At 37.1% G+C, this 23,365-nt stretch overlaps 1 protein-coding gene and 2 long non-coding RNA genes across 6 annotated transcripts in view; 1 reads left to right on the top strand and 2 right to left on the bottom strand.

Moving 5' to 3' along the window:
- The window catches only part of LOC149654089 (von Willebrand factor D and EGF domain-containing protein-like), a 135,099-nt gene that overhangs the window by 96,141 nt on the left and 15,593 nt on the right, over positions 1 to 23,365 (bottom strand). The window lies entirely within an intron of this gene.
- LOC149654091 (uncharacterized) lies at positions 1,867 to 3,999 on the bottom strand. 2 transcript variants are annotated; one of them, XR_016370494.1, is made up of 2 exons: positions 3,865 to 3,999; positions 1,867 to 3,708 (listed from the first exon to the last, which is right to left on the bottom strand). It is a non-coding gene; the product is annotated as an uncharacterized LOC149654091 (long non-coding RNA). The 2 variants fall into 2 exon arrangements; XR_016370493.1 differs by having other exon boundaries at positions 1,867 to 3,731; positions 3,865 to 3,994.
- LOC149654090 (uncharacterized) lies at positions 3,725 to 4,018 on the top strand. Its single transcript, XR_016370495.1, has 2 exons — positions 3,725 to 3,852; positions 3,921 to 4,018. It is a non-coding gene; the product is annotated as an uncharacterized LOC149654090 (long non-coding RNA).

Here is a 23,365-nt window from a genome sequence, read left to right as displayed (position 1 = left end):
AACACTTCACTTTTAAAAAAGATATTGTGAAAAAAGCAGACGAGGTTTGAAAAAATTCTACAGTAGGTGTCTCTCAAGTCGTACGACCGAACTAAAAACCCCCAAATAGCCCCCCCTTCTGTCCCGAGGTGAGGTACCCGCCGCCCGTGTTAGATGTATGCTATATTCCAATCCATTACAGTCTCATCCAAGGCGGGATCTCCGTCGAAAAGAAAAATGGCGATATGGTGGACGTAGAAACACGTTGCAATTCTTATATTAAAGATACTGGGAATAAATTTGTCCAAACCGTTTTAATTTAACCACGGAATTCTCACTCACACATATCACAACAAAACATCATTGACGATCGTTTAAATGTTTTGTAGAAAACTAGAAACCCCGACTAAAAGGCGTAAAAGCCAACTTCTTAGCCAAGGCTTAATTTACACCGTTCCGTCAGAAGCAGACGTGAGCCATTTTCGCTCCCAAAATCACAAGATAAAAATAGTGCTAAACCGGAAGTGTGTAAGTTAATGCGCGTGGGCGCTAAAAATGGGGTAACTATTTCTTTGGGAGTTAAGCGGTGTATGAATCCGCTGAGCTTTACGGCGAAACTTTGTTGTTACGGGCTTTTAAACCAGTTTCGTACTTCGGGTTATTATGAACTCCTGGTTGAAGCCATGATTGCTACATAAATAAGTAAATAAAAACGTTTATGTTATATTTTGTTTTATGCCTTTAAATATAGAGACACACACTTAACAAAGTTTGTTATGGTGGGCACCATTATCGACTCTTATTTTAAGAATATGTAACAGTTTAATGTCCGGATAACATGATAAAATAACGTTTTTCAACGCTGAAAACGACGCTAATCACTAATCTGCCCTGTTTTACAAGACCAAGGCTTAGCTCGCCTTAAATGTTTTTATTACTAATAAATGTATAAAAAAAGACTCTTACCTTTAGAAAACGGTGGTATTTCCTCGAAAGTAAGTAGAAATACAAGTTCCAAGTGTTTTTTAAAAGATTTTACAGGTGTAAAATTTATAAAATACGTTTTTCCGCTCTTAGCTCGTATAAAATGGAGTAATGGCATCTCCGAGGGTTTGACTTATTATGCCCTATAGGGGGTTAACATAGAGTGCCACTACTCTAAGCTCATCCTTTAATTTAGTTTCGAAAATTACCGATAGATGGGGTTTTATACGGCTACCCCCAGAAAATAGCGGCTGTCTGCTCGTTGCCCCTTCCGCGTTTTTTCGTTAAGCCTAAGCCAGCGAAGTGGATCTAGACCCTTTATAGTTTTACTATATCTATGGATCAGACCAACAGCATTGAATGTTGCCAGATTAAATTGTTGCTGGTGATTTTACGAACTATGTTAATGATATATTAAAATTTAAATGGAAAAGTTACATTTTGACACATTCCTAACCCTAAAATTTTGTATTTGGAGCCTATTAAATGCATTATAGTGATAATGTAATTAATTTTAGTGTTAAATAGGAAAACGTTTAGGCTGAAAGAACTCGCGTAGTTTAATCTTATTTTCTTATTTCAGTTAAAGGTTATCTATAGTTACCCAAAAAACCTGTTGTTTTCGATTAATTTCACGTTAAATATGGTTATTAAGTTGAAATTAACGGCTTATCTTCTTTTATTAGTGTTATTGCAGTTTATTATACGAGTTTGAATAAGAAATTCTCCTAAATTGCAAACTTTAGAGGAGTGCCTGTTTGACTCTTGCGGAACAATCACTATTTTGCCCCAAAACTTTTAAATATCGCGCCTTTTCAATGGCTCTCTTTTAAAAATGGGAAAAATGCTTTTAAATGACAATTTAATTAATCGTAAGAATTCAACAGGAAAATGGAGGCTGGGTGAAAGATAAGTGTAGTTTTAATTTTAATTTGTTAGTTTAATTATAAGGTATCTATGAATTTACCCAAAACATTCGTGTTTTGGGCTAATTTCACATTAATTATACTTAAGTTTAATTTAACGGCTTATCTTGTTTATCTAGCGTGGATTTCGTTTATAAAACAAGTTTCAATAAAATATTAACTTTAATTGCAATCACCCTAAAATTTTAATGTATGCGCTTCTGATGTATTTTAACGATCATTTAAATTAATTTGAAAGTGAAATAGGAAACTACTGTGGCTGTACGAAAAACTTGTGATGTTTTAATCTTAATTTGAGCGTGGTTCTCGTGAGAGTGGATTAAGCTTAAAATTTATTTGAATTTTTTACCCTAATTGCAATGTTTAGTGCAGTTTAATATTTTTTCCGCAAATTCATTTTTTAACCCAAAACTTTTGAATTTCGCGGCAATTATTGTACTTTAAAATAGTTTAAATTAACTTAAGTGTCAAATAGAAAATATTCGACTTTACCAATGGCTCGGGTAGTTTTAATCAAAATTAAAGAGTTATTTAAAAGTTATTTGAGCCTTTATCCAAAAAATGTATATTTTGGTTTAATTTCACGTTAATTATGTTTAATTAACGTAGGACTGTTTTGGCACTATACATTTAGTGTTATAAAATGAGTTTAAATGTATACTTCACCTTAATTGCAATTTTTAGTGGAGTTTTAGATTCTCATTTTACCCTAAAGTTTTGAATTTCGCGCCTATTAAGGTACTTTGGAGATAATTTAAATTAGCTTATGTGTGGGGCTTTACCAACGGCTTGGGTAGATACAATCTTAATCAAGAACATCATTTAAGAGTTATCTGAGTTTTCATCCAAAAAAATGTATATTTTAGTTTAATTTTACCTTAATTACAGTTAATTACGTTGAAATTAACTTGTCGTCAGTGCTCATTAAGCTTATAAAATGTCTTTTAAAAAATAATTCACCTTAACTCTAATGTTTAGAGGAGTTTTTGATTATTTCCAACAAATTGCGTTAAATTTTTATCATATCCTGAGCTAGGTTTGTGGTAACATAAAGATTATCTATACAATATGTTAATGAATGATGTTATTCTATAGTTTAGCTTTAATATCAGTAATTAAATCAAATACCTTTACAATTCATAGCAATTTAAACCAATAAACAAACGGCAATGTGGACTGTGGAAATAGAAAACAACGTAACCCTCCGTTTCTAACGTGGTTAGGTTGAGAGAATCTGGGTTGTAAACATGAAAATTATTTGACTAATTAAATTATATAACGACACTGTCCTCCTGGATTAACCAGCACAACTGTTTCTTATGAATTAAACAATCCACTGTTAGTAACAAGTAGTTTATAAAATGATAACGTAACATCACTGTATGACTGATTCAATAGGATCAAAATTGTTTTAACGAATAATCTGGTCCTCTACATTGGTTTAGTTTCAGGAATTATACCACACACATTGACAATTAGTAGCATTTTAGTGAGATTAACAAATAATGAAACCGTTTATACCAGTCCTCAAATGAGAATGTTGACTTAACAGCGCTAACATTAACACCACTCTTTTAACTGCCGAAGGGAAAACAAATTGGAAATTTTGTCATCTTTCCTGTAATATTTTGAAGTCGAATTCTTCACAGGGTGAAAACACTACCGTTGATTTCTAAACCATAATAATTTGGATATATATGCCATTTTTTACTGTCATAGATACAGTATTAAGTTACAAGAAGCGTAAAACCTTGGCCCTAGGGTTGGGATTTGTAGCATGAATCGAAGCAGACTACGTATTTTGTAATTCCAAACAGAGCTGGAAATTAGCTTTCTAATAATCTTTAAAAGGAAAGACACTATAAACACTATATAACATAGAGTAACTAAAATACAACTTAAGCCTTGGCCGTAAAGAACGTCGAAAAGCTTACTTTAAATGATATAAAAACCTCTATTAACTGTAATTATTTACCTGAATTACTTTTCTAGACGAAAATTCGACCTGATAACGACGTATTTCTTATTAAGGGTGCTACAGTTAATTAGAAAATACATATAAAGGTGCTCAAGCTCGGACGAAATACAAAAGTAATTTGCTGGAGTCTACTGCTAAGAAATTAGGAAAATCAGCAAGAAAGCCAACATTTACAATTAGTCAACGTAACTTGTTAGCACCCACAAACCTAGGACCTTCTAGTTGTCAACGAGAACGAAATGAAGAAAATAGGTTTAAGCGCGCTATAAGGTTAGGCTGACATCTGACCCAAAAGTAATTTTTTGACTTACTACCTTAATTAGTTAAATTACAAAAATTAGAATTCATTAATTAAAAATCGAAACCCGTAAGTTTCCCGTTTAATAAATGCTTGTTAATTTAGAAGTATTCCGAAAACTAACTTCGCTATACTTTTTCCGTATGGCCTATGACCATTTCGTTAAAAAAACGAAAATTTTTTAATGCTTTTTCTATGGGACGCTAACCCTAAAAGGTGTGACTTTTTCTTTAACATTACGGAAGGGTGTCATGTCATATCTACAAGGGCCTACCGGCCCTGTAGAATTACATTGCCTACAATATATTGTTGAATAAGGCATAATATAATCGACTTTGGACTCTTTGAATGCGTGTAAGTGACACTTATAATAATAAATGATAAATGACCTCTGCAAGTTGGAAAACGTTCGGAATTGTAGATTTTGTCATATTCCAGCGCAATTTTGTAATCGTATTGCCAGAATAATCTAAAATTGTACGTTCCTCATAAATCTTACATCATAACGGGATCGCGTGATGAAAACGAAGAGACATGCCAAATTAAATCGGGGCGAAAATATAAAGTAAAGCAAAACTTGATTAAAAACGATAAGACCTGCATGGCGAATCCCTTAATATTAACTTAACCTGACTATATCCAAGCGATAATAAAGATTAAGCTGGGGCTTATCCGGGATGACCTGGTAGTTAATGGGAAGGTCGTTAATTAGAAGTTCATAACTCAAAGGAGAGACGACAATTAGAGTAATGTTTCCGTTTTCTCAACAAAGTGGAACTAACGATCGTCGCACGCGTTTTATACTTCAAAGAATGGTCTTTGCGTCATTGGTATACGCGTTTGTTGATGTCACTGGCTCTGTACTAAGAGTCTCGCTTATAGTAATTATCAGAGGCACGCTTGGGACTCTTAATAGGAACTCGGGTGGGTGAATTCATGCCCCGTCCGTGTCTATATTTTCCTATCGCGCTCGTTCAAGTTCAATTAGCAAAGTGGGCAAAGCCTCGGCGTATGTATACCCAACGTTTAACCCACGGTAGGACTAAAAACTATCCAAATTGCAAACTCCAGCTGAACTGGAATAGTTCGCTCCAGGGATTGCCTGTCGCAATTAGAGAATTAAATAAGAAAACGACAGTCATTAAAAAAATCATTAGAGGGTCGCCTGGCAATGTCTTATCCGTATACAGCGCGGCGTTAACATTGCCCGGGTTCAGCCATTAAGCCTAACTAGGCCCACCCTTGTCGTCCCACGAGTCGAAAATCGACAAATTTGAGAGTCGGCACGGACAAATTGACACTTGGCCGACATCGCCGTTTTATTTTGGAACATTCCTAAGCTGTCGTTGAGCCTCACTTGGCATTGAGGTCTTGGTTTAGGGAATGGCTAGGAAATAATTGTACGTTGCGTTAGGAGATACGCCGGGGAGCCTAATGAGTAGTTCCTGCTAGTATATTAATTATTCATTCAATTATTTTTCGCAAATCAAATTATAAGATTACCGAGTTTTAGATTCAATTTTAAGGACGTAAATACCGCCACATTATAAGGTGAATTAAGTTTTCAAGAAGGTGTTTGCGTATTACGTACATTGTTAAATGATGAAACCAGAGTTGCAGACCTGTAATCATCCGCTTATTTACATAGATGAGGTCTTCTAAAAATCGCGCTATCAAGCTAAGGTAGGATCAGGGATAGATTTAATTTTAGAAGTAGGAATGAAGAGCGGTTAGTATTTACTTCAATCCGACTCATAGCCCAGTATAGAGCCCCTCCCTCCAACACGTAACGAAAAGTTTAAATTATCTTATTGGCTCACTTAAGCTGCGTTTTGATGACGTTGCTGAAGGGGACGGCAAAAAATACGTAATTCCTTTTCACCTCTGTCGCTATGACCCACCTCTTCTTTCATACCCCTCCGTCCCGGGGAAGGGGGTCCGGGACTTTGACGCACGCCCTGATTACTCTGTTCTCCATTCCTACTTCTAAAATTAAATCTATACCTGGTAGCATAAAAACGCGAGAAACAAGCCCCATAAATATCCTCCTTGCGTTGTTAATTCTACCATAAAAATTATTATCATGATCAGTGCACGTTGGCGTATCTTTGTCACAAGCTCGGTATATTCAGAAAAGATATAGTTGATTTAAGAGTGACGTCAAGGAGTACTGATTCTATACGGAAACCTTGAAGTCTTCCGTGGTGAAGTATGGACGGATTTCGTGACGTTACTTAAGGATAAATAGGATCCTTCTAACGTGTCAGATTTTTTTTCTATCTTCGTGTTTCCGATAAACGAATTTACGATCGACGGGAAAAGGTGCCCGGGTCGGGCGATCTTTTTTTTATCAAGTTCATTTCACCGTGAGCTTTCAATAAAGATCATGGTATCGTAGAATGTATAATTAATTTGATACATGTCGCAAGGTGAATAAAGATAAATAAAGGTAAAGAAAATTCGCAACAAGTGTAAAGTAAACAAAAGGAACGCAATCCCATAATAGTAATTTTTCAATATATTCATAAATCATCCCATTTTGTAGTAAAGATGGAATTTTGCGGTTGAAGTGTCCAATATAGCTATCCGCAACCTTGAAAAATCCCTTAAAAACCCTTGTAGAAGATATAAATACGACTATAAATTGTTGCCAAACTAAGATTGTACACTTTCACTTCTCCCTTCTAAGTTATATATAGGAGCTTCTCCTTTTTCGCAGCCTCTGGCGGTATGGAGGAAGATGAGAGGATAGAAGTTTACAGGATAAAGGGGTGGTGGAAACAATCTATATTGTCTTCGCTTTTATAATCTGGCATGTTCGTGGCCCATCCCGCTAATCTATCATCATCTAACGGTCAAAAGGATCAACTTCAATCTGAGAAGACCCGGGCCGCGAGAAAAGGGAAAAAAATTGCAGGGTTCTCCTTTGTTATACTTTCCTTTCCCGCCTTTTTTCACTATACGTGTCCCGGCCGGGTCGATCACTGTATACCCCTGCAGCTAGGTGTACCAACACAGCGTTGCAGTGATGCGTGGATGAGAAAAATATATAAAAACAAGTTTTTTTTCTTCTTCCCTTTTTCAGATACAACCCTGCAACTGTACCTTTCTTAGGGTTGGAATACTTTGCGCTTCTCTTAGCTGTCTATCTCCGTACGGAAAGATAGATACTCCACCTCTAAACATACATATTGCCAATACATCTTTTGCTATCTAAGTGTAGTAGACCTAATACCTCTACCTTTTTTGTAGAGGAATAAAAAACAGTATACCGCGATAGAGCAAATGTTTGGTATCTATTTTTTGATACAGTTTCTATGAAAATGGGGTTATACAGGGGTGTTTTTGATAAGTCTGCCATAAATTAATGGGTGTATGTGTTCTTTGCGTCAAACAGAGATATGTGCTCCAAAACATTAATTGACCCCTAAAACAGTGAAATAGAGGCACATGTGGAGTAATTAGCTTTAGTTTACCAGCGTATGCGCACTTCTACCTATTTAATAGTACACTTCTGCTATAGTGAAACTGAGAAAGGTGCAATAGATTGAAGACTATTGAATGCTGATATGTCTTACTCGACATGCGTGACTAATACCTTGTTTTAGGGGCTAATAAATGTTTCGGAGATCACATATCTCAGAAACTATAAGTTGCACACCTCATGTTCTTTGCTATTTCCACTCAGTTTGATCCTTAGAAGCCCCCTTTTAATTTAAGTCAGACCAGGGGTAAATAACGAAAGGAGTTAGAGACGCTAGCTTCCGTAGTGTAGAATACAGTGGGACCTTGAAACGTCATAGAATTTGTAACTAACGTAGTGCCATCTTTGGAACTGTATTGTAAATAAGACCAGAACCTTAAAAGTTTTGCCTTAAAATCTCGCTCCGCAAGGTATTCTGGGTAAAGTAAAATGGCGGGTGTCGATGTTGTGAAGTCGTCTCATAAATCAACCCAATATAATTATTATATTCAATCGCGAGTAAATAGCGATTTAAAGAAGAAAGATAAGTCAACAATTTGCAATTTGAAGCCGGGGAAATCCTCAAAATGTGATCAAACTTGTTTTGCCGTAAGTGCGCGGTTACAGACAGAGTCGGCCCAGTGAGCCAAGGCTTAGTGGGAACTGTGGGATCAGGATCATCGACTGTATCTGTGACTAAAGAAATTAAAACAACTAAAACTGTATTGAAGGATGCAAAAACGACATTTAATTCCATTTCATTATCGAATAAGGAATTTACCAACTTTAAAGTTGCATGTTTCTAATTCAAGTGCACCTTAATGAATAAACTTTACTCTAAGCCTAATTGTCACTCAGTCGTAAGCAGACGAATACTAGCAGACATTAGAAAATCGATATCCCAGCATGCCTTTCGAATCTTTACTGCCACGCTATTGGTTGGAAAATATCATACTTATTTTGAATTATAGGCGGCGCGACCGAGGCGTTTTCTCTTTTCTGTGTCTACGTTTGAAAGTCCCACTGTATTCTACACTACGGAAGCTAGCGTCTCTAACTCCTTTCGTTATTTACCCCTGGTCAGACTTATCCTGAAAATATACCGCAATTTGTTTGCACCCATGTCGATATAATACTTGCTTTAAGTAGAAGAGAACTGCTTAAAATCTTCAGTAAAAAAAAAAAAGAAAAAAAAAACAGAGCGTGCACGCTGTAAGTCGATAAGAATAAAGCTTTCTAACAAAGTTTCTAAACTACCATTTAGTTCAGTTGTGTTCTTTCAAAAACAATTACGAAATTTTCTTCTGGAGAGAGAGACCCCTTAAAAGATTTAACATCCAGACAGCTTGCTAGCGAGGAATTTTGGTCCAAGATAGATATAAAAAAAGATTATGGTTGAAATAAAGTTACTCTTCTTTCTCTTTCATATATAGATAGCAAGAATCCCCTTGATATATAAGTTTGTAAGAAAAACCGTCGAGATCTTGTCGATGTAGAAAAAAAGAGTGAAGCGAATAGCAAAAAAAAAACTGCACCTTGAAGAAAAACTGGAGTTTTTTGTGTGTAAACCGCAAGCGAACAAGATCTCTCGAGATTGCCTTTTTCTAGCACTTAGTTGCTCCTTCGACATCGCTACTTTTTTCACTGTTTTTCTCCCCGCACCCCAGTATTATTAGACCCCTTATACTACCAAGAACTCACGTAAAACCTGAGAACATAGCTATGAATAGATTCATTCTACCATATTATATCTTTGAAGGTTCTCGGATATGGGTTCTTGCTCATACCTTATACTCCCTCGTTTAAGCGAAAAACTATTATTTATCGTGCATGCCTCCTTTTCAACACCATATGCTAGCTAGCCTTAAAAGAATTTTTATTTTTTTGCATAATTTAAATAACGAACGAACGGTTAAGCTAAGTGTAAGCGTTTGAATTTTCAAGTCAAATTTGTTGCTGAATGTATACACCAAAATATTCCCAGTATTTCACCGTCCCTTTAAACAAATCAGAGACCCCAATAAACCCCCCACAAAAAAGAAATACTAAAAGATTCCAATCAGAGATAAATTTGGGGAAGTTAAAATTCTGGCAAATAAATCAGAGATTTAAAAATTCATCAATGACAAATAGACGGAATGTGGCCCGACTATTTTAAAATTAAAAACAAAAATGTTGAATAAACTAAAACCAATACACTTAAGCAAACAAACAGCTTCCTTGCATCGCCTCTAAATAATTAGATAGATGTGCAGTATAGTAAAGAAAAAACAAAGACAACTAAAGTTTGTCCCACTTTTCAATTCCAATTTGTTGCGAACCTTGCATGTACGCCTGATGGGAGGTCAAAGCTAAGGTCCTCATTCGATCAACAAGAAAACCGAACACAAAAAAAAAGTTTCTTTTCTCGCTGACCAACTTCGATCAAGGTATTCGTGTCATTCATTAACGGAGGATGAAAAAATCCTTAAACTAACTTGACCTAACATATAAAGAATGGCATCTGGATTTCTGTCCTTTACCTTGATAATTTATACCAGAAATGAAGACTTAAGACCTTTTCAAAGCATACAACTTTTGACTAAACTAGATGGGTCAAAAATTTGAGTGTGCAAAAGTTGGTTAGTGTTCAATTTATAATTTGGTGATTCAACAAGTCCACTGACAGTTTTTGTTGATTCAACAATATTTGACCCATCAATAGTTGAGTCAAAAGTTGTATAGTCTGAAACTGCCTTAACACTAATGCGCAATTATACGGGGCATTTTTCCCTCAGGCCCTATATAGTACTATCTTAGCCATTTCTTGACATTGCAATCTCTATATAAGCTTATGTTCGACCTCATTTTTATCAGAACTTTCCGGAAACAGTTGCCACCAAACCATGTCCGAGAGATAAGTAAGGGATGAGAATAGATAGTTTTTCTGGATGGAATGGGAAGAAAGGTTAGGAACTTGGGAGTTCTAAGTCTATATTTTATAAAATTCGACATCTTGCTCCTATAGGGAGTAACATTTCTTCCGTTCTTCGTATAGCAATGGGTGGGGGTGAACTTGACTCTGAGGTCCGATTCATCCAGGAGTTCTCTCTCTCTCTCCCTCGTGATCCCATTTCTTTTTTCTTATATAAATTACAACGTTGATAGTCTCGGGATTAAACCCAGAGGAGTAGAAAACGAACTTTCTCCACTACACCCATGCACCCCCTTTTTCATTCTCCTGTGGATTCCATTGTATTATGTACCTTCTCTTTTACTTGTTATCCGATTCTCCGTTCGTCGAATTAGAAACAATCAAGGTTTGAAAGGGGGAATCAGGTATAGAGAATCGAAAGTATAACCCAAGGCCAAGCGTTAGGTAGTATTGGCTATAATATGTCGAATAGAAAAGATCCCAGAAAGAAAGTGCCGCGAGAGAGAGCGAGAGAAAGAGAAGGTTAGGAAGGATTCGAAGGAATTTCGGAATCGGATCGGTCTTCGATGATGCAAGGTTTAGTTGTAGTGAAACAGCGCAGTTTACGCCTGAAACATTGGATAAGGAGATACCCTGACGTAAGATATCCCGGCTTTAAACGGTGTTAGCTTTAATTCGGCTGACGTAAGATGACTGTGGAAAAGGGATAGGTCATCTCTTAGCCGTTTCTTCATCAATCACCCATCCGTCCGGGTTTCCCATAGACGTTGAACGATCCCACCTCTTACGAGAAAGTTCCCTCTCCTGCCCCAGCAGGGTCCAGGGAATTGTAACCATCAAGGCACCCTATCCTTCTACCAGGTCTTTGACTCCCTTTGCAGCGGTATATCGTGCACCCTTGGGCGCCAGTAACTTCGTCAGTTTACCTTATATAACCCTAGCGGCCATCACCTTTTTTTTTAGAAGTTAACCGTATAGGTTGTGAAGCCGAAAAAGGTCCTATCAAAATGACCTGCAGGATATTGCTTTTTAGGACCCTTTAGAATCTTTTATTTTTTTTAACAATTTATCTCCCTCTTCTCCCCCTTCTCTTTTGTTACAGGTATATAGGTGATTTGGGAGATTATTGACCTGGGATTTACGATATATATATATATATATATTTGGTGGGATTCACTTTGTTTGGAAAATATAGCCAATAAAATACACTCTGTGGGATTGGAAAAGGCTAGCTGCTGATTCCTGTCGGTTTGTTTGTTACCTTATGATTTCAGTTGTATATAAGTATAATTTTTGGTATTGTGGAGATAAGACGCGTGTGCTGGACGTATAATATTATTACTTTTCATTATATACAGGGTGCTTCCAAGAAGTGATATCTAGTTTATTAGGGAGAAGGTATAAATTCGTCACATTTCCAGCTTTATCTCCAGTCCAAACGTGAGTCCGGAGTTAATCCCCGCCTCTAAATTACAACCAGCATCTCATTGGTTCTTGAAAATTCACGTTAGCGCGAAGCGAATGACGAAAATTACGTATTTTCCGACTGAGGAGAGGCGAAATAGCCCGACCTCCTTTTACGTCCTAGGCTTCCTTGTATTTTGAAAGGGGGACTGGGACTATGGCGCGCGAATACTTAGGCATCTTATACCTTCTCCCTAATAAACTAGATATCACTTCTTGGTGCTTCTAAAAGGTTCATCAGAAATTAAGGGTATGTTTTCTGTTACCGATTTCGAGTTCAAAATGTTTTTGTTAAAATTTTGCCGTCCAAGCCACTATTTTAGAGTTACGGTTGTAGTGCTTTAAGGATGGTCGCTTAATTAAATAACCATTATTTCAGTTAGTTACTCAAATTGAATTCAACATTTTAGACTCGAAACCACCTAAAGAATACCATATTTAATTTGCGATCTAATTTTGCAAAAATACCCTGTATGGAAAAAGAAGTAATAATATTGGCAAGTGAATTGGAGAAATCTATATCTAAAAATCAAACCAACTAGAATTTTACTAACCTCTATTGACCATTAGAATGTTATTACTTAATTGAAGAAAAATGATTATACATTTAGTGTCTCATTTTTCGTCTATCCCATTCGTCCCCACAGTACAATACCTCAATCGCGAGAAGATAATGAAAATTTCGTATCGATTTTTATCTGTTAAAACTTCCCCCATTAAAGTTAATATAGCGTATCTAATAAACCTCAAATTGGAAAAAGAAACCCCATTTACAACGGAATGGAATTTAATATTGAAACCTATAAGAGGATATAGCAAGCAAACCTTATATCTAGTCCAATCAATCGCATAGGAAACGAGTCGAAGCCTATAGCGCCCTGGCGAATCCACCAACGATAAATAAGAAGTTCCCCAACCCAATCCTACCCATGACGGTCGGTATATATAGTCAGTAGAAGTAATTTGGTGGCCGCACCGATTTCCGTCCAATAGTCTTTCGTGGAAAAGAAGTTGTAGAAAGAAAGAAGTCGGAAAAGATTCTTATAGGATCGAGAGAAAAAGAAGATGGGGATAGCACACCGAGTTGTGACTCCATAAAATCCCAAAGAGAACATCTATTACATCGTAACTAGCAACTACCGGTATAGTAAATGACCAAATTAAGACTCGATCAGGTCTTACAACAATAGTCTTCACGACAACCAGCTTTACACAGTCCCCTTCCCCTCCAGTTACACCCACCTTTTTCTACTTTTTACTTGTACACCAGAAGTCTAATACTTCAAGTACAAAATGAAGCCATGGTGGATTAACTAAACCCTATTCAAACGATACAACTTTTTGACTCAATTAGATAAGTCAACTTGAGTTGAGTAAATTAGTTGGGACGTGTGAATAAAAGTTGAACAAGTTGAATCACCAATTTTTGCACATCCAATTTTTTTTTGACCCATCTAGTTGAGTCTAAAGCTGTTGTATTGTTTGAAAAGGTCTTAAGTTTTGAGTTGCAATATTTCACACTTAAAAATACAGACATCTCACTGGTTATTTTATATCGGTGCAATAATAGGCTATTTTCAAGAGTCAATGGTAAAATAGAGTCTGGTGTATGACCCCCTTACTGTCTTAAGACGAAACATTGATGGGTTCGTGGAAAACAAATACCTTCGATAAGGCATGAAACAAATAAGGACTAGTGACTTTAAAAACCTCTCTAACGTCTTTTAAACGCAAACCGTGCGTGTCTATTTTAAACATAGTGAATAAAAAATACTATTGGCTATTTTTTTTTCATTAATTAATGGGGGTCAAATCTCAGCCTTTTATAATCACGTATTTTATAACAAAACCTGTTTTTAATTAGTATAGGGGGTTACCTTCAAACTTAATTAGTATTAATAACACGATCATCGTTTAGCTCTTCTTCACGTATTATATTAAAAGAGATTGTTGCTTTTGTTTAGATATAAAAAAAATTAAAACATCCTCCTTGGCTATATCTTTTTAATTTAAAAACGGGTAGGGCGAATAAAACGTTTTGAAAAATATTAAAAATAAAAGAAAAACCCTGCCCTTAGAAAACTGCCCTAAAATCCATTAATAATCTCTGGAAAACAAGGAGTTGAAAGGAAAAGAAAAAATAAATTTAAACTAAAGTTTATAATAAAAAATAAAATATAAAGTAAGAGTAATAAAAAATTAACTCTAAATTTTCTCCGTAAGTAAAAATGTTCTGTTATGGAAAATCTGCTTCAAAAACAGCAAAAACTTTGTAATTAATACGGAACATTTTCTGTCGAGAAAAAAAAAATATGGAAAGGGTTTATATACGCATAGTTTTAAGTTACTGCGAGCGGAAAATTTTATTAAAAACTGTAGTTTAGGATGGAAAAAGGTGGGGTTAAGTAAGTCTCGGCAAAAACGATGAAAAAAATTTATATTTGGGCATAGAAGAAAAACAAGATCGCTAAAACCCGACCGAAGTCTTAAAAACGTTTGGTTTACTTAGAAAGAACAGCGATAAGAATAAGCTATTCATTGGACCAGCTGATACGTGACCTTTTAAGGGTACCTTATTTTTGTCAAAAGTGTTTCGACGATACAACAGCAAGTTCATTTTTAAAACTAACGGCGAATTTATCCAGCGAGCTTCGGGACTAAACTAAAAACTGAATTCGCTTTTAATATTTGAGAAGATGCGAGAGAGTGCGAGCGCTGCGAAGGAGGTTTTAAATTCCAGTCCCGTTCGTCCGTCTTTTTTAAAGAGAGTGGGCCGGCGCCCACCCCCTAAGCCTCGTCCGCCCACCCTAACTCTATGCGCGCAGCTATAACTATACAGGACTCTAGTAATGGGAGCTCACTTAGAGATGAAGGTCTCCCTACCCCGCTACCCATTTCATCACTTTGGGTTTCTCATCTTCCTGAATAGCCGACGTAATTTGTTTCGTGCATGTGACGACTAACCATAGGGCCAAAAAGAGAAGGCGCTCACTATTCTAAATCAAATTGAAAACAAAGTTTGTACTATACGTTAAGATTAAGATTTAGAGAGGTGGCACGAATATCGTTCTACTTCTAAAACTTGACATATACCCATTAGGACGTGTTCAATTGATTTTGTCCAGAACTCGAGGTGTCCATCTTTACCCTGCGAATAAAGATAGACACTCCCAAGTCCCAGCCATTATAAGCCTTACCCCGACTATACGTTTTATGCTTAACCATTTCGAACACGCCTTCAGTTGAACTGGACCCAAGGTATCAAAGTTGAGAACTGGAACTCGAGGTGTCCACCTTTACTCCTGCAAATAAAGATAGACACTCCCAAGTCCCAGCCATCATAAGCCTTACCCTGACTATACGTTTTATGCTTAACCATTTCGAACACGACTTCAGTTGAACTGGACCCAAGGTATCAAAGTTGAGAACCGGAACTCGAGGTGTCCACCTTTACCCTGCAAATAAAGATAGGCACTCCCAAGTCCCAGCCATCATAAGCCTTGCTTTGACAACATTCATATCAGCCTAGATTTGACAACATCCATATCAGCCTAGATTTGACAACATTCATATAAGCCTAGCTTTGACAACATTCATATAAGCCTTGCTCCGACAACATTCATGCTTAACCAATAAATATTCCCATTAGACTCCCATGTTAAGTTCCATTAGACTCAACATTTCAAAGTGAGGAACCAGAACTCAATCTGTCCTATAGCCAAATTAACAGAAACAAAAAACCGTGTATTTACTATCGTGGAAATTTTAACATTATCACCTTATAGACCAAGGGTGAAGGGTGGGCAAAAACTGGGGCAAGCTATGCTACGAAGTAAGGAGTAAAAAATCTCTAAAATATGAATGAGATTGCTTCGTGACTAGCGGCGTATACGGAAGGTGTATTCATGCACCCGCCCACGGGAGTATATACAAAGCGTATTCTGACAGGATAAGGGCCTTTGCCTTTGACCCTAGTGGCCCTTCCTTATTCCTCTAGGGTTTTAAGGGCCGAAATATACTCGCATCGATTGCTATACCAATACATATATTGTCCTGTAATGAATACTTTATCGCGGCTTGCTGTTGTGCTCCGCGAGTCTGACTAAAACTTTCGGATAGGTTTTATAAGGGTTACGCCCTTGTTAAGTTGATTTGGCTTGATTAAATAAAACACGAGGGTTGACTTTCTTGATGAATAAAATAACAACAATGGTTGGTTCTAGGGCATGCACTATTACTTGAAAATTTAAAAATTTCAATTTAGGTAGTGTCAGAAGTGAGAAGAGACTAGAAGTATCGAGCTAACCAAATTCTTCACTCGGCGAAAGTGAATATTCTTGATAACACACCAATGGTTGGCCCTCTGGTAGCGGTTTCTGAATTTTCCCTCCAAAACTTGAGACGCTCGTGGCGGTAGACAGCCGAACTAGATTCAAGCAGCCGCGTCCGTGTTCCGCGGCTTTAGGTTGAGGGGAAGGGGGTAGGAAATTTTTTGGAACTCGACCAATTTTTTTCTCTGTAGTGTAGGCGCGATGGAAGCGGCATAAAATCCTCAACTTTGTTCGCTAGTGCCAGGATCTACTACCAATGCTAGAGCCCTTGACTTCTAGTCTCATCTTGCTTCTGGTAGTATACAATACTTTAAAGTTTATTATTGACTTTAGTCTCTTAATTAGAGCCTGGAGACAAATTAAGATCCTAGAAAATAATACCCGGGGCAAGAATTTTTGATATATAAATTTGCGTTAAAAACTTGAAGAAAAAAAAATCCCAAAAACAAAACAACATTCGCTTTGAAGTCGCGAGTGGGATATGCCTTAGAGAAATGGGAAATAAGTCTTCCATGAAATTAATAAAGGTATATTCAAGGTGGGCAAGATGGAAATCGGGGGGAATACGCTTATCAAGAGCGTAATACATCTCAACGTATGTTGGGACTTGGGAGTTTCTAAGCTGGCATTCATGGCATAAGGCCCCTAGGCTGCGGTGCTTTTTAATTGGATCAAGGTTTAGGTCTATCTACATCTAAAGGCGCGCGTCAAGAGTCTTGAATAAATTACTTAAAGCCGTAGTCGAAATGATGAAGGTTCACGAGATGAGAAAAGGTCCATTAAGGCGTGTACCGTACGCCTTAAAGGTCCAGTGACGTAAAATCCGCCTGCGTCACGCGCAAACAAACTCCCTTCGCACATGGACTCGAATGCACCAGCCCTTTAGATTAAAACCCTCGCTATTTTCATCAAAAATAAGAGTCGTCTACCGTTATATTACAAAACGCGCGGCTCGCAGCTATAGCTCGCCTGGGATAATTACCGGCCGCGCTCTTCTGAATAAAACTGGAGCAAACTGTGAAAGGCTAGCCCCCCTAAAACCGAGTCAGCTCCTGGGCAGGTGTTTTGTACCCTGTCCACACTTCATTAAACAAACGCGAGAATTACCGTGGCCATAACCTCAAACGTGACTATAAAACGGATATCGGTAGATGTTGGCCTAGAAGAAGCGTGCGCCTAGTAAAATAACCAATGAGATACCAAAGTAAATCAGCTCCGAAATTGTCCAACATTTACCTTCAGTATACTACATGTATGATCGCATTGCGAACTGATTTAAAATTAGTTCACAATACGAACATTGGGATGATAGAGCATGAGAACTGTCCTGACAGCGTCATCCGCAACATGACTGACTATAAACTCCCTGGGATTTAGGGAATTGCGGATCGAAACGGTGCCACAATACCCATACTCCGCCTCTGAGACGCCAGATTACAGGAGTACGCCACCACTCCCGGCCAAACTCTGCATGAAATTTAGTAATTCCAAGCACGTTTATGTACGTGAAATATAATAACGTATAACTTCGAGGATTAATTTATTTCTGGAATTGATTTTTGGCAACACCATCGTTAATTACAACTTTTTCCCCTCCTCCTTTTCTTCTCTCTCTCTCTTTCTCAATTGAAGCGAGCTCTTTCATAACCAGTTAACGCCGAAAATCTAACCATGCGGGTGAATAATCGACCTTCGTTAATTTCTAACCTAACTTAGCAAAGGTTTAGATGAAGCTAATTCATCTCTAAAGCCGCGCTGTAAGCTTTATGGGGGGAGATATACCACGCATATATCCAACCGTGTATTCTAAAGCATTAATACTATAGATGCGATATAGCTCGATACACCTCGGATTACTAATTGAGGCGGGTTCTGCACTTCTAGAGAGGGTTTATGATTCACCTAAGTACAAGGTACACTCTCTCATCACGCTAGCGCATGTTGGTGGGGATTCACTATGGATTATGGGTAGAAAATGCACGCGCAACTCGCGGCTTTCAAATCATCCCTCGAACACAAAGCAATTAACAATGGTATAAGCAAAAGTCCGTAATCTGAAGAAATCATAACGGTTCTGAATTCTCTTTGCAAAAATGTATCCCAATGCCGCTAATGTAATGTTGGGCAGAAAAGCTGCGGGCTAAACCCCCATAGCCCCCCTACCCACCAATATTTTTCGATATAGAAACAAGGGTTATAAAATACAACTTTTTGCGAAAGTTTTTCGTCCGCAGTTTTACAAAATCTTTCGGGAATTTCATTTTTGAAGCATTCCGATATGTTACCAGGTTTTTACCCGTCTCTTAGGAGATCTTGAAATCTTACAGAGAAAAGTTTCTCAACGCGCGTATAGCATAGATATATGTATGTAAATTCATATTCTCCATTCGAAAGAAAAAGAAGTATCGTGGACGGGAATTTAAAAAACGACTTCGAACTAAATTTCCGACGAATTTATAAAATCGAACTTTTGGTCCGTCCTTTCCCCAAAAAGAAATCCAGAGTCACGTGACCGGATTACCTCGTGACAGGTTAACGCTAAAAACTTCGTGGAAGGAAATTTAAGCTCGAGCTTAACCTTCCATTTTAGTAAATCTTTACAAAGCGCGAGAAATAAATCTCCTTCGCAGTCAATAGCGATTCGTTAAGTAGCAGGAAAAAAAGGATTTTATCCCTTAAAACAAAAGTGCCTATAAACCCCTAAACTTTAAACAACCTTTAACCTTTCAGTTAAGCCCAAGAAGGAAAGGAAAGGGAAAAAAATACGAGTTAAACTTAAAGAAATCCTTTTCTAAACAAACTAAAAAAAATAGAATAAGAGAAAATCGGAGAAATGCAGACAACAGATCCCATTTTATCCTTAGGCTAGATAGCTTTCAGAAAAACGAAAGATAAAACGTCCTTACAATACCACCTTCTACCCTTTGTTATATATACTCTTTGGCCTATTTCACTAAAATCTCTCAAATTAATCCCATATAGGTTTAAAACTAAGTATCACATTCCATAATTACTCAGGGTTCATACAACCTTTATCCCCATATATTTCCCTGAGTTTTACAGGTTTTTCCCAAATTAAGTGTTTTTATAGTTGAAGCAACCCCTTCAGAGCAAAGTTACAAGAAAACTCCCAAATTTTCGTGATTTCCCTGAATTTTTACAGAAAATTGTAAATTTCCCTGAATTTTTACAGAAAATTGTAAATTTCCCTGAATTTTTACAGAAAAATGTAAATTTTCCTGAATTTTTACAGAAAAATGTAAATTTTCCTGAATTTTTACAGAAAATTGTAAATTTCCCTGAGTTTTTATCGGCCATTTATTTCCCTGAGTTTTTATCGGCCATTTATTTCCCTGAGTTTCCTCACGTAAATATTACGTTTCTACTCTTTCAACCAATTACTTGTGTCTCAAATAACCCGCCCAGAACACCCCTACCGTGTTAGTTTGGTTAACCTTTTCCCAATCTCCTAGGCTAGCAGCAAAAAGTCATTCAGGAAATGCAAGGGGACAACTTGTTCGGGGACATCCATAGTATATATATATGTATCGATTTTGCAAGGTATTTTCCACTTTCCTTTCTAGCTCATACCTCAACGGTCCCTGAGTCTTTGCTACTAAAAAAAGAAAGAAGTAAAGAGTAGGACCCAACTTTCCGGTGGGAGAAAAGATCGTACCGTACCAAAGCCATAAGGTAGCGAGCGATTGGAGGCAGTTTGTATTTGGGTCCCATACACTGGTTTTTTTTCTCTCCCCTGAACGCACTTTTCTTTCCCATTTTTGCGGACCTTGAGTCTTATGTCCGAATCCTCCAATGTCCCTCGCGACGCATTATAATACCTCGCTAGCGAGAATTTCTTAATTCACCCAAGAATATCATCTCACCCTTGGTGTAAAGAACCCGAAAAAGACAGAGAAGTTCATAGATTCAGCCCAGATTTCTTGGGAACTATGTATAAACTCATGGATAACATGGCCTACCACGACTACGACCCAAAAAAAGTCTTGGAAATACCACGGAAAGGAAAAACCTCAAAACCAATCTCCAAACTTTAAAAAAAGGAGTCATTTTTGGTGCCCATATATCCCGATTGGGTATGGGTGCAAAGTTGCGTCTTTCTTTTATGACATTCACGTGGTATTTGCTGGTACCAAAACCGTGGACTGAGATAGCGCGTGTATAGAATTGAAATGGTCCATATTCACCCAACACAAATTGTTCTTGGTTATTTTTTTCTGTCCGAAAACCAATTTAGAAGATTGAAGGTTAAAAGGTTTTCTTTGCTTTATACCCCTATAGCCTAGCTTCCCCTTATTGCGTGGTAACTTTTTTCGTACATGGGCATGCCAGGGTATTTCGATAGAGAAGTCAATCTGTACGGTGACAGCCTTAGCCAACGCACAAATTCTAACCTATATAAAGGTGGAACCTATAAAGGTCGGAATGGTCTATGTGGGACAAACTAATAGAATAGATTACCAGGTCCTTATTTTCTTTCTATTAGCGTTTTCTGAGTTTGGTTGGGGATAGATTACGATGGCTTTTGTTTAACTAAGGCAAAATAGAGTGGCTTTATATTTTTTTCTCCTGTCCATCTTGACAGCGTGAATGTTTTTTATCGCATACTAATAAGGTAGGTAAGGTACTTTTATATTAAAAGTTCTTAAGTGAACTTTTTAATTGTATTAATCTCGTAAAGTTTGACACTGATGCTCTTTGGTTTAAAAAAATTATATTTTTCGTTAAAAATAAGCCTTAATTGGATGAAAAACTATTAAAACAATAATTAATTGGAAACTAATAAAAACGTGAGAATACAACCAAATAAGTATATCGGCTTGTATTCAAATATATCTAAATTAGGTTTCAATAACCCAATAACAGTTACGTGAAATTAAATCTTTGATAAAATTAAATTGAAACTAATTTTAATAACTGATAAAACCGCTCTCACCGTGTAACGCAAAGCAATACCCAATAATAAAAATTTGAATTTGAAATAACACTCATTGCATTGAAGAAAATGTCCAATAATTCCTATACCACGCCTCATTCAAAACTGAAATCCCATCAAAATACAGTATACGCCTTCAAAGACTGTTTTCCCTCTCAAAAATCAAATTAAGCCTAAGAGAATGGTATAATTAACCAATTATTGGAAATTATCCGAGTCGATACACTCCAAGCCCTCGTTGAACCGTAATAAACAGGATAGTCATGCAACTTGGTTTATCCCCTCTCTCTCTCTATCTCTCTCAATACCCTTTTCTCTCTTCAGAAAATGATTCTGGCAAAAGCGAAGGATTCAATTAAGATTATTGGAACGCGTATTCTAAGGAGCTAAGACTATAGGGTAGAAGAAAAAAAGGGATTCAAAAAGGTAACCTAGGCGAATAAAAATATAAAAAAAAATCTTTGGGCTTAATTTAAGAGATGTCTGCCTTGATGGATAGCCGTAATTATTATAGTGTTAGCGAGAAAATGTTCTTAAGAGTCAGTAAGGTACCATGCCCATGAATGAATTATAATATCCCTTGAATATAGAGAAAAGTCATAATCTCTGACGTCACTCGGGAATCCGGTAAACAGTAAACAGATTGGGTTAAGTTCTCTTAGTTTTCCTACCAAGGATAGTTATACAATTTTATCAACATGGTAAAATAAACTAAATTCATGAAGCGTTTTATTCTTAGAAAAGCACCAAGAGCTTTTATGACGTTCCCCTGGCGGCGATCTCAAATAATAAGTATAAATTATGCATGCAAACCAAAACGAGCGGTCATTTCGCCCTTATCATAAGTGAACGTGTGGGTAAGTTGAGTGGGCTATGTATGTATGTATGGCCAGATTTCTATCATTACATAAGACTACGCGTGCGCAGTGACATATAAGTTGACCCTCGTGCGAGATTCGCGGTTTTAGGTAACTCATTTATGGTGGGAGAACATAAAACGTTAATATAGTTTTCTAGGAAAAGGTAAGTTGAGTATATACGAGTAAAATACAAAGAGTTTGGATTCGAATTTAGGGTGCAATTAGTCGAATTTCGTATGCAAAAGGGTTTCTCGAGTAATTATGACGCTTGTAATGGGTTTTAATACCGGCTTTTTATGAAGATATATTGAGAAAAGCAACGTAGGCTTAGTATAACATACTGTGAATAATGTGGTGAAGTTGGATTTAAGTTACGCAACTCCAAGTGTCTACCTTTATCCTCACAAAAAAGATAAACACTCCGAAGTCACAGTCATTATAAGCCTTGCTCGAACAACGTTTTATGCTTAACCATACCAAACACGCCTTCAGTTGAACTGGACCCAAGGTATCAAAGTAGAGAACCGGAACTCGAGGTGTCCACCTTTATCCCATCAAATAAAGATAGACACTCCCAAGTCCCAGCCATCATACGCCTCGCTTAGACTATACGTTTTATGCTTAACCATACCAAACACGCCTTCAGTTGAACTGGACCCAAGATATCAAAGTAGAGAACCGGAACTCGAGGTGTCCACCTTTATCCCATCAAATAAAGATAGACACTCCCAAGTCCCAGTCATCATAAGCCTTGCTTAGACTATACGTTTTATGCTTAACCATACCAAACACGCCTTCAGTTGAACTGGACCCAAGGTATCAAAGTAGAGAACCGGAACTCGAGGTGTCCACCTTTATCCCATCAAATAAAGATAGGCACTCCCAAGTCCCAGCCATCATACGCCTCGCTTAGACTATACGTTTTATGCTTAACCATACCAAACACGCCTTCAGTTGAACTAGACCCGAGTTATCAAAGTAGAGAACCGGAACTCGAGGTGTCCACCTTTACCTCGGAATAAAGATAGACACTCCAAAGTCCCAGTCATCATAAGCCTCACTTCGACTAAGATTTATGCTTAAACATACCAAAAACCCATTAGCATATGTTCAGTGAAAATTGGATCCTAAATCTCTAACTTACAAATACCTTTCAAAAGTTTCAATTTTAAATTTAAGGCACCAGAGTTTCATCGATTAAAGGATTTAGCCGC

The sequence above is a fragment of the Phalangium opilio genome, unplaced genomic scaffold, assembly GCF_054372755.1.
Source record: "Phalangium opilio isolate 3A_F unplaced genomic scaffold, DU_Popi_V2 ptg000079l_1, whole genome shotgun sequence".
Classification (NCBI taxonomy): Eukaryota; Metazoa; Arthropoda; class Arachnida; order Opiliones; family Phalangiidae; genus Phalangium; species Phalangium opilio.
This window is presented reverse-complemented; position numbering and strand designations above follow the sequence as displayed.